This window comes from Amblyraja radiata, chromosome 36 (assembly GCF_010909765.2).
Source record: "Amblyraja radiata isolate CabotCenter1 chromosome 36, sAmbRad1.1.pri, whole genome shotgun sequence".
Taxonomy (NCBI): Eukaryota; Metazoa; Chordata; class Chondrichthyes; order Rajiformes; family Rajidae; genus Amblyraja; species Amblyraja radiata.
Genome location: NC_045991.1, coordinates 7,278,224 through 7,287,546, shown reverse-complemented (window position 1 = coordinate 7,287,546; position 9,323 = coordinate 7,278,224). Strand labels below are relative to the sequence as shown.

Below are 9,323 nucleotides of genomic sequence, written 5' to 3'. Positions count from 1 at the left end.
TTTAATGTCTAACTATCCCCTCCCTCGTGTGAGATTAGTTGGAAGCAAATATCCTAGAGCAGTGGTTCCCAACCTTTTTTTAGCTCATGGTTCCCTTGGGATCTTTTAATTTTTCTGTGCCCCCACCCCCCCCCCCGCCCTGACATTATTAGCGGAAAAAAAGTATTTCAATATTATAATACCTTCCATAAGTGTCTATTAATTGCACATATATTCTCTTTTATTCTATTCCACAAACATCAAAAATATTTCAACTACATTTTGAATTTATTAGAACTGAAATTTAGGAGGCAACAGGGTGGTAGCTCTGTGGCCCCCTTCACTGGCATCAGCCAATCTTCCCTGTCCCGCCTGCAACTGGTCCAAAACGCCGCAGCGAGACTCCTGACGGGCACCCGAAAAAGGGACCACATCACCCCGATCCTGGCCTGTCTCCACTGGCTCCCTGTGCGGTTCCGTATAAACTTCAATAATAATAATACATTTTATTTATGGGCGCCTTTCAAGAGTCTCAAGGACACCTTACAAAAATTTAGCAGGTAGAGGAAAAACATGTAAGGGGAATGAAATAAATAGTAGAGACATGACTAGTACAGACAGAATTCAATTCAAAACACAATATGAGGCAATTAATGCACAGATGAAAAGGGAGGGGGACGTGGGGCTAAGGATAGGCAGAGGTGAAGAGATGGGTCTTGAGGCGGGACTGGAAGATGGTGAGGGACACGGAATTGCGGATCAGTTGGGGGAGGGAGTTCCAGAGCCTGGGAACTGCCCTGGAGAAGGCTCTGTCCCCATAACTGCGGAGGTTGGACTTGTGGATGGAGAGGAAACCGGCTGATGTGGATCTGAGGGACCGTGAGGGTTGGTAGGGGGAGAGGAGGTCAGTGAGATATGGGGGGGGGGGGGGGGCAGATGGTGGGGGGCTTTGTAGGTGAGGATCAGGATTTTGTAGGTGATCCGGTGGGAGATGGGAAGCCAGTGAAGTTGTTTGAGGACTGGAGTGATGTGATGCCAGGATTTGGTGTGGGTGATGAGTCGGGCGGCTGCGCTCTTGTTCAAGATACTCCTCCATGTCTACAAAGCCCTCAATGGGCTTGCCCCCACCTACATTAAAAGTCTTCTCACCCACCACTCCACCTCCAGGCCCCTCAGATCGGCCGACATGGGGCTGCTGAATATCCCGCAGTCTAGGCATAAGCTCAGGGGCGACCGCGCCTTTGCGGTTGCAGCACCTAGACTGTGGAACAGCATCCTCTTTCCCATCAGAACTGCCCCCTCCATCGACTCTTTTAAGTCAAGACTAAAGACTTATCTATACTCCCAAGCATTTCCTGACGTCCTCTGAGTGAGGGCTACATGTATATATGTATGTAGTCTGTTTTGTTGTGCTATTCTTATAACAAATGTAAAGCACTTTGGCCAACGAGAGTTTTTTAAATGTGCTATATGGAGCTTGCACGAAAGGTCACTGGGTCAGAGGGCTCGACGCACGGAGCCGCTAAATCCATCTGGAGGACATTCGTCACTTCAGGTATATGTTGTTAATGCTAAAAACCCGTACGTTCCTACCTGTTAAAAACCGCCAAAATGTTGAATTGTTGCGCTGAAAAAAATTGTGGGAGTCGGGGTAAGTGTGAGAGACATGTACCCAACTTTAGAATTCCAAATGTGAGGCGAAATGAAGGTAAAGAGAAGCGAGAACTGAAGGGACTACAGCAGCTAAAGTGCTTGGTATACATTGGCCGTGCAGATATCGGAATTGAAAATATTGTGAATTATCGCGTTTGCTCACTGCATTTCATCAAGTAAGGCATTATTTGTGTTTTTTCTTGATTCCTTTGGTATCTAAAAAGTCTCAGAAGTGATCAATCTGGCTGTAAATTTTTCTTCCGATGCGTTTTCATTTTGTATGTAAAAACCCACTTGAGAACCATGGACGATTAAAAAAAATTACAGCCAGATTTATCACTTCTGAAACTTTTTAGATGCCAAAGGAATCAAGAAAAAACACCTTAGTTGAAGAAATGCAGTGAGCAAACGGCCAATGTTCGCCAAGCACTCTGGCTGTTGTTGTCCCTTCAGCTCTCGCTTCTATCTACCGTCATTTCTCCTCACTTCTGGAATTATGAAGTTGGCTAAATGTCTCTCACGCTTATCCCGAATTCCATAATTATTTACAGGCAAAAATTGACAATTTCAGCGGTGGGGTTTTAACGGGCCCGCTACGCTGGAAACAATGGTAAGTGCCTACCTGCAGTTCATCGCGTGTACTCCAGTTGGAGTAGCGTAGCAACAGTACGGGTCATGGGTCGTGACCCGACTGCCGTGAAACCTCCCTATATAAATAAATGTGACTTGACTTGACTTGATTGAACCTGTGGCCCCCTAAATCCCAATTTTTTTCTGTGCCCCCCTGAAATTTGCCATGGTATGGCCCCAGGTTGGGAATCACTGTCCTAGAGAATCTTTGGTTGGAAGTGGCCAGGACACCTTCACACTGAACACTTGCAGCCGAATAACATGCATTGCCCGGGACGGCAGCGAGCGCAGTGGACACACGCGGTAATGCGGTGGCAACTCGCTGTAATGCAGGGATTCAGCAACTACACGTCAGTGAAAACATATTGAACCAGGGAGATAATAAAATGGCTGCGAAACGCCCGGCCGGGAGTTGGACCGAGGAGGTAGTTTGTCCCATCTGCCTGGATTTCTTCACCGATCCGGTGGCGCTGGACTGCGGGCACAACTTCTGCCGCTCCTGTATCACACAGAGTTGGGACAGGGAGGGGAGAAACTCCTGCCCGGAATGCAGAGAGGATTCTGCAAACCGCACCCTCAGGGTGAATCGGGCCTTGGTTAGACTGTCTGAGAAAGCTCGAACACTGAGCCTGAATCTCAAAGCGAAGAAAAGCAAACTTCAGTGCGAGAAACATCAGGAAGAACTGAAGCTGTTTTGTAAAACTGACAAGAAACTGATCTGTTTGATTTGTGCAACTGCGCGGGAACACAAGTCTCACAGCTTAACGCTGATAGAAGAAGCAATTGAATTCTACAAGGTAAAACCAAATCACTTTTGATCACATCATTGTCTAATCTTTTCTTCCTTGTCTGACATTTTTATTCTCTGATCTGAAACCCAACCCCAGGAACAGGTGAAATCTTCTTTCGAATCTCTCACAGAAATGGAATCAGAGATCCAGAAAATGGAGCAGGAACAGAAAAAGAGCATTTCTGGAGTTCAGGTGAGGCTTTGTGCTATCGATTTAATGTTCTTGTGTGGATTTGATGCAGTGATGTGTGCAATAATTTGGGAGAGAGGGATGGGAGGAGTGGGAGAGGGGTGAGGAGAGGGAGATGGAGAGGGGGAGGAGAGAGTGGTGGGGGAGGGGAGGAGAGAGGGGAGAGGGAGAGAGGTGTGGGGAAGGGGGGAGATGGGGTACCACCATGAGGTACCATCTCCAGTTTAAATTCCATTTGGAATATTTTGGAGGACCAAGAAACCAAGAATCAAGAACCTTTATAGAACTCAGTAGTTGAGAGCCAGAACTCTTGGTAGAGGTTGAGCAGCCAAGGACTTTACTCCCTGGACCACAGCAGTCTGTGGCAGGTGTATAATATCATGAAATGAAATGATATGTTGGATGGTCAATCTCGTACCCTTAGTATGGGGATCGAGAATGTGGAGCATTTTGGTTTTAGCTGAGAGGGAAAAGATTTAAAATGAATGTGAATGACAACTGTGGAAGTACTAGGGTACATGGAACGAGCTGCCAGATGAGGTAGCATACTCGGGTACCGTAACAACATTTAAAAGATATTCAAACAAATTTGTGGAGAGCACCGTTTTAGAACTGTCTTGGCCAAATGCGGACAAGTGGAACTAGTGCAGATGGGGCGTGTTGGTCGGTATCTAACACTTTTTCATCATTGAGCTGACGGTCCCATGGGAGGAGGCTGTGGATGAGGCTTATGAAAGGAAAAAGCTTTGATATTCAAACCTTGCAGCAGAGGAGAGAGGTTGGAGTGTAAGGGTGTGTCCAGTGGCGGTGGGGTGCAGGGGCTTTGTAGCCAGTTCCACCGCAAGGCTCCTGAGGGAAGTAGGAGTCAGAGGGCAGGCACAAAGGAGGGCAAGAAAAGAACTTGCCAATGCTGCCGAACGGAGCAGTCACTGGCTGTGGCTGAAGAGGATAGATGCTGTCTGGGCTGCCACGTGACCATCTAGAGACCAGCAATAAGACACACACCCAGGTCTGATCACCCTGCGGTGGGCCTGCCTCGACTGAGGATGTCTTGTGATAAAAGGCCGAAACACCCAGTGACGTTGAGGTACACAACTGAAGATGTGTCTGATTGTTACCAAATTCACTTGGTGGTCATACCCATGAATGTCAATTGTAGTGAAAATCTTAGGGATTGTAACACCCAGTCCTACTAATCAATCTTGCTGTGTGACTCTATGAAGTCTGTCATTCTAAGTGGTGCTGGTGTCTGCTACTTCTGATGACCTGGTTCTGTCCACTGAGGGTTAATGGACACATGAAATGGAATAGGCTGCAGGGAATTATACTGGGGAAATGGGAATTATTTGATTGTGCGTTACTTTCACATAATATTTCATAATTATCAAGACGAGTACTTAAATTGCCAAGGTAATGAAAGCTATGGATTAAATACATGTAAATGGGATTAGTGTAGATACGTACAGAGCCCAGCATGGACATGTTGGGCCGAATGGCATATTTCTGCACTCCAGAACTCGACATTGATTAGCTGATTGTCACATTCCATGTCATGAGGAAACACGGCAGAGTGACACATTATATATATTTTTTAAATTTAATTTTATTATTTATTTCGAACAGAATAAAAGAATAAAAAGCAAATGTGAAACAGCATACAAAAAACAAAACAAGAATATTTATAAAGTGTCATAAACAATATCTATAAATAAATGAAATCATATGTGTCCGAAAAGCAGCAGGAAGAAGCCAAAGCTTATTAATTCCCACCCCTTATTCAACTGCTTGTAATTATCTTATACAAATTTAGCTGCTATATGTACACCATATGTACACCATCCACTATATGTACACCAAATTAGTTACATTTGAACACTAATCAAATATTTACAAAGCCATACAAAAAAGAGAAATAAAATAAAAAACCCGCATATACTATACAGTATCTTAGTCATATATACAACGGGGAATTACAGACCAGTTAGTCTAACATCGGTAGTGGGGAAACTGCTAGAGTCAGTTATTAAAGATGGGATAGCAGCACATTTGGAAAGTGGTGAAATCATTGGACAAAGTCAGCATGGATTTACAAAAGGTAAATCATGTCTGACGAATCTTATAGAATTTTTCGAGGATGTAACTAGTAGCGTGGATAGGGGAGAACCAGTGGATGTGGTGTATCTGGACTTCCAGAAGGCTTTCGACAAGGTCCCACATAAGAGATTAGTATACAAACTTAAAGCACACGGCATTGGGGGTTCAGTATTGATGTGGATAGAGAACTGGCTGGCAAACAGGAAGCAAAGAGTAGGAGTAAACGGGTCCTTTTCACAATGGCAGGCAGTGACTAGTGGGGTACCGCAAGGCTCAGTGCTGGGACCCCAGCTATTTACAATATATATTAATGATCTGGATGAGGGAATTGAAGGCAATATCTCCAAGTTTGCGGATGACACTAAGCTGGGGGGCAGTGTTAGCTGTGAGGAGGATGCTAGGAGACTGCAAGGTGACTTGGATAGGCTGGGTGAGTGGGCAAATGTTTGGCAGATGCAGTATAATGTGGATAAATGTGAGGTTATCCATTTTGGTGGCAAAAACAGGAAAGCAGACTATTATCTAAATGGTGGCCGACTAGGAAAAGGGGAGATGCAGCGAGACCTGGGTGTCATGGTACACCAGTCATTGAAAGTGGGCATGCAGGTGCAGCAGGCAGTGAAGAAAGCGAATGGTATGTTAGCTTTCATAGCAAAAGGATTTGAGTATAGGAGCAGGGAGGTTCTACTGCAGTTGTACAGGGTCTTGGTGAGACCACACCTGGAGTATTGCGTACAGTTTTGGTCTCCAAATCTGAGGAAGGACATTATTGCCATAGAGGGAGTGCAGAGAAGGTTCACCAGACTGATTCCTGGGATGTCAGGACTGTCTTATGAAGAAAGACTGGATAGACTTGGTTTATACTCTCTAGAATTTAGGAGATTGAGAGGGGATCTTATAGAAACTTACAAAATTCTTAAGGGGTTGGACAGGCTAGATGCAGGAAGATTGCTCCCGATGTTGGGGAAGTCCAGGGCAAGGGGTCACAGCTTAAGGATAAGGGTGAAATCCTTTAAAACCGAGATGAGAAGAACTTTTTTCACACAGAGAGTGGTGAATCTCTGGAACTCTCTGCCACAGAGGGTAGTCGAGGCCAGTTCATTGGCTATATTTAAGAGGGAGTTAGATGTGGCCCTTGTGGCTAAGGGGATCAGAGGGTATGGAGAGAAGGCAGGTACGGGATACTGAGTTGGATGATCAGCCATGATCATATTGAATGGCGGTGCAGGCTCGAAGGGCCGAATGGCCTACTCCTGCACCTAATTTCTATGTTTCTATGTTTCTATCACTCTATAATCTCCCTTCCCAATACAATCAGTATAACAAATATCCCACTCACCTATCCTCATTCCAATACCCCTTTAAACAAGTGTTTTTGTACATCTTTTTAAACTGATTGCTATGCACATACTTTTAAGAGTTGTTCTGTTTAAGAGTTTTTTTAAATTATGTTCCCCTCTCAAATTATACCCACCCTGTCTTTCCATAAACAGTTTTTGTATATTTCTTGGAAGTAAATTATTTCTTGCTTTGTACATGATTTGCGCAGTCTTAAATTTAACCAGATCAGTGAACTTCAGTGTATGTGACTTTAAGAATAATAAATTGGTATGTTCAAGATATCCAACGTTATTGATAATTCTTATTGCTGTTTTTTGTAATGTGCATAACGGCTGTAGGTTGGTTTTGTAGGTGTTAACCCATATCTCCACACAGTAACTCAGATATGGCAATATGAGTGTATTATACAGAGTATGTAATAATTTGTGGTCCAGAATGTGTCTTGATTTTCCCAATTTTGCTATAGACTTTGCCAGTTTTGCTTTGACGTGGTTTATATTGATTTGCATCTTTCATCTGACAGGAAGAGTCACACAACCTTCAGTCACTGATCACATCCCAGTTTGCTGAACTGCACCAGATTCTCACTGAGAAAGAGCAGCGCTTACTCGGAGATGTCCGGGAAGAAGAGGAGAAGATTGTAAAAACAATGGAGAAAAATCTTCAAGAGATTCAAGAGAATTTAAATTCCATTCAGGAGGAACTCTCAAAATTACAGGGACAGATAGACCACAAGGACGGTGTGATATTTCTGAAGGTGAGGGGTTACACTACAGTTGGCAAAGTGAAAGTGCACAGTAACAAAATGGTGGGTTAAATTTCTGAAATAAATGCTGCATTTACCAGTATTTCAGTACTAGGTCAATGTTCCATCTGTCGAACTACTCACCACATCCGACAATAATGCCCCAAATTCCAGGAAACTTCATGTATTTATCCTACTTCAACTTAAATTTATCTGCAATATTGTCTTCAGGCCACCCTGTGAGTTCCACATTCTTTTTACTGTTATTCTTGTAGAATTTATTAAAGGCCATCATACATTTCAGGTTTTATTTTTCTTCTCCCCATAAGTAGTGACAATATTTCCAACCCCCACACATTTAAATCTGCCGCTGATCTTAAAATGTTCCATCACATTATCTCTGACATGTTACAATAAAAGACAAATGGTGCAGGAGTAGGCCCTTCGAGCCATTCAATATGATCATGTCTGATCATCCACAATCAGTACCCCATTCCTGCCTTCTCCACATATCCCCTGACTCCGCTATCATTAAGAGCTCTATCAAACTCTCTCTTGAAAGCATCCAGAGAATTGGCCTCCACTGCCTTCTGAGGTAGATCATTCCACAGATTCACAACTCGGGGTGAAATGTTTTTCCTCATCTCTAAATGGCCTATGCCTTATTCTTGAACTGTGGCCCCTGGTTCTGGATTCCCTGAACATCAGGAACATGTTTCCTGCCTCTAGCGTGTCAAATTCCTTAATAATCCTATATGTTTCAATAAGATCCCCTTCCATCCTAAATTCCAGACTATAAAGTTGTTCGGCACGGACTTGTAGGGCCGAGATGGCCTGTTTCCGTGCTGTAATTGTTATATGTTATTATACAAGCCCAGCTGCTCCATTCTATCAATATATGACAGTCCCGCCATCCCGGGAATTAACCTTGTGAACCTAAGCTGCACTCCCTCAATAGCAAGAATGCCCTTCCTCAAATTTGGAGACCAAAACTGCACACAATACTCCAGGTTTGGTCTCACTTCAGTCTAGTACAACTGCAGAAGGACCTCTTTGCTCCTGTACTCAATTCCTCTAGTTTTGAAGCCCAACATGCCATTAGCTTACTTCACTGCCTGCTGGACCTGTGTGCTTACTTTCAGTGACTGATGAACAAGGACCCCCAGATCTCTTTGTACTTCCCCTTTCCCCAATGACACCATTCAGACAATCTGCCTTCCTGTTCTTGTCACCAAGGTGGATAACCTCACATTTATCCACATTAAACTGCATCTGCCATGCATCTGCCCACTCACCCAACCTGTCCCAAGTCCCTCTGCATCCTCATGGCATCCTCCTCACAGTTCACACTGTCACCCAGCTTTGCGTCATCTGCAAATTTGCTCATGTTACTTTGAATCCCTTCATCTTAATCATTAATGTATATTGTAAATAGCTGCAGTCCCAGCACCGAGCTTTGCGGTATGCCACTAGTCACTGTCTGCCATTCTGAAAGGGACCCGTTAATCCCTCCTCTTTGTTTCCTATCTGCCAACCAATTTTCTATCCATGTCAGTACCCTACCCCCAATATCATGTGCTGTAATTTTGCCCACTAATCTCCTATGTGGGATCTTATCAAATGCTTTATGAAAGTCCAGGTACACTACATCCACTGGCTTTCCCTTGTCCATTTTCCTAGTTACACCCTCATAAAATTCCAGATTAGTCAAGCATGAATTCCCCTTGGTAAATCAATGCTGAATCAGACCGATCCTGTTACTGCTATCCAAATGTGCCGCTATTTCATCTGTTATAATTGACTCCAGCAGCTTCCCCACCACTGATGTCAGGCTAACTGGTCTATAATTCCCTGATTTCTCTCTCCCGTCTTTCTTAAAATGTGGGGTAACATTCGCGACC

The 9,323-nt window shown here is 44.0% G+C and overlaps 1 long non-coding RNA gene across 1 annotated transcript; it reads left to right on the top strand.

Moving 5' to 3' along the window:
* The first annotated feature begins 3,003 nt into the window (after positions 1 to 3,003).
* LOC116966248 lies at positions 3,004 to 7,260 on the top strand. The gene is made up of 3 exons (XR_004409939.1): positions 3,004 to 3,059; positions 3,150 to 3,245; positions 7,201 to 7,260. It is a non-coding gene; the product is annotated as an uncharacterized LOC116966248 (long non-coding RNA).
* The last annotated feature ends 2,063 nt before the right edge of the window (positions 7,261 to 9,323 follow it).